The following is a 2,564-nucleotide window of genomic DNA, read 5'->3' as shown; positions in this document are numbered from 1 at the left end:
TTGTGAGGCAATGTTTTATGGTCGGATGCCCTTCCTGGACGCCTCTTACAACCCAGGGATATGGTACACCTATTCTAACCGGGGCATACACCGGGACCAGTATACTGGTACTCATTTCGCCGACCTCGGAAGGATGACAGGCTGAGTCAACCCCCTGGTGTTAATTCAGCAGCTGAGCGGGATTCGAACTCGGGACACTGGGATCCCAAGCCGCCACCCTAACCACTAAGCCAACACCAGGCTTTGTATATATATAACCAGGCTATCCCAAGGTATATTTATTTGTCTCCCCTTTAACCTGGAGGTTGATCAGCTCACTCATTGAACCTATAAAGATTTGTTCATTCTCAAATTCCTTCAATAGTTTAATTTTCTTTGCACAATAATCCCCATCTAAAATATTGACAAACAAAACATTTGAATCTTTATATTTTTTAAGATACCCCTTTTGTGCCATTACGAAATGATAAACTTCTCTTAATGATCTCATCTGACCACCGTCCGAGTTGCAAATCATTTTTGTGTATAAACCACGCCATAAAAAAAGTTTTGTTTCAAATGTTTTCAGTTCATGCCGTGAAAATGAGGAAGTGTTTTTTGACACGGTCGTGCTGTGTGGTTTTAGACAGTCATGCTGTGAAAAAATAGGAACTATTCTGTGAGACAAGGTCTCGTGTTTATATTTTATCTCAGAACACGAACTGAAAACATTTGAATCGAAACCATTTTAAGTATGTTTTGTAAATGATTCATACAATCGCCCAGTTATTTTCCAAGCTGTCATTTCCTGTGGCCGCACCCAATGTTTCGGGAATTTTCTCATTGTAAGCCTTATAAGTGATTCACCAGACAAAGTTTCTGCCAGACAGGATTTTCATTTTTACAACTGAGACATGGATGATCTCTCTTCCGATGAAGGCAAAAGCTTACTACAGAGTTGGTAAGTTTGTTTGGTTTTCTCTTTGAACGATGAAGCAAATGATTATTAATTAAATCATGATAATTCTGATATATATATATATTTTTTCCCTGACAGGGCATTGGAAGAAATTGAGTTTACGTATCACGACGTGGTTCATGAAATTAATACTCTTATTGAAGAGATCAATGATTTTAGAAGAGAATTGAAAGACATTTTCAATGAGTGGCACGAAGTCTTATCACGTCCTATCATCTCGAAGGAATTAAACCAATGGTGAGACACGTGTGTGTGTGTCTGTCTTCCTACCTACCTCTCTCTGCTCTTATTGAAGAGATCAATGATTTATAATGACCGGTCTCTGATCTCGAATGAATTAAACCAATGGTGAGACACGTGTGTCTATGTGTGTCTATGTGTGTGTGTGTGTGTGTGTGTGCGTGTGTGCGTGTGTCTATGTGTGTCTATGTGTGTGTGTGTGTGTGTGTGTGTGTGTGTGTGTGTGTGCGTGTGTGTGTGTGTGTGTGTGTGTGTGTGTGCGTGTGTGGGTGTGTGTTGCTTTCCCTGTCTGTCTGTCTCTTCATCTATACCCTTGACTTTTTTTTTTTTTTTTTCAGCACTATCGCACAACATCAGCTGTTGAAGCAATCTTGTACAACACATGATTTTCTGGAGGTAAATATTTCTGAATTATTATTAATATCACTCTCTCTTTAGAATGTCGTCTAATGTTGGTTGCATTATTAGTTTGAACGCGGTTTTGTCAGTACACTGGAATTAATTTTATTGACCTTGAAAGGATGACAGGCTGAGTCGGCCTCCTGGTGTGTTAATTCAGTGGTCAACGAGGCTTACTCATATTACCATGTAATTATTATCCACTTTTTGTTTCAAAACAGAATATGGTGTCTGAGTTTCGAAATCACAAGACATCTGGAGAAGATTGCTGGGAAAGATTATACATTCTCGCAAATGAATATTTAATATTTTCAATATTAATAAATTATATTTGTTTTGTATACAATTACTTGATTCTGAATTACAAGAAGAGGATCAAAACATGAAGGGAGGGTAGGTGCGCCCCAATGACCCATCACCCCCTCATCCCATCCCTCCCCTCCCCATGTGTGTGTGTGGGGAAGGGTGGGGGTGGGATGAGGAGGTGGTGGGTCAAAGGTGGGGGCGCACAGGGGGATGAGGGGGTGGGGCTTGTGTGGGAGGGGCTTGTGTGGGCGGGGCTTTGGTGGGGCTTGTGTGGGCGGGGTGTGGGTGGGGCTTGTGTGGGTGGGGCTTGTGTGGGAGGGGTTTATGTGGGCGGGGCTTCGGTGGGGCTTGTGTGGGCGGGGTGTGTGTGGGCGGGGTTTATGTGGGTGGGGCTTGTGTGGGAGGGGTTTATGTGGGTGGGGCTTATGTGGGCGGGGCTTCGGTGGGTCTTGTGTGTGCGGGGTTTATGTGGGTGGAGCTTGTGTGGGAGGGGTTTATGTGGACAGGGTTTATGTGTGTGGAGTTTTTGTGTGGAGCTTGTGTAGACAGGACTTATGTGGGAGGGGTTGATGTGGGCAGGGTTTATGTGGGCAGGGGCGAATGTGGATGAGGTTTGTGTGGATCAATGGATGGGTGGAGAGATGGGTGGATGGGTGGATGA

At 43.6% G+C, this 2,564-nt stretch overlaps 1 long non-coding RNA gene across 1 annotated transcript in view; it reads left to right on the top strand.

Moving 5' to 3' along the window:
• Nucleotides 1-1,981, top strand: part of LOC147018871 (uncharacterized) — a 2,118-nt gene extending 137 nt beyond the window's left edge. Inside the window, exons 1-4 of the long non-coding RNA XR_015062560.1 lie at nucleotides 1-940; nucleotides 1,037-1,195; nucleotides 1,537-1,594; nucleotides 1,819-1,981. The exon at nucleotides 1-940 is cut by the window's left edge and continues 137 nt beyond it. This is a non-coding gene — a long non-coding RNA (uncharacterized LOC147018871). The remainder of the gene's footprint in view (nucleotides 941-1,036; nucleotides 1,196-1,536; nucleotides 1,595-1,818) is intronic.
• Nucleotides 1,982-2,564: the final 583 nt, after the last annotated feature.

The sequence above is a fragment of the Eptatretus burgeri genome, chromosome 10 (assembly GCF_056783735.1).
Source record: "Eptatretus burgeri isolate ZD-2024b chromosome 10, Ebu_testis_v1, whole genome shotgun sequence".
Classification (NCBI taxonomy): domain Eukaryota; kingdom Metazoa; phylum Chordata; class Myxini; order Myxiniformes; family Myxinidae; genus Eptatretus; species Eptatretus burgeri.
The sequence above is the reverse complement of the archived record's forward strand: the minus strand, read 5'-3'. Positions and strand labels throughout refer to the sequence as shown.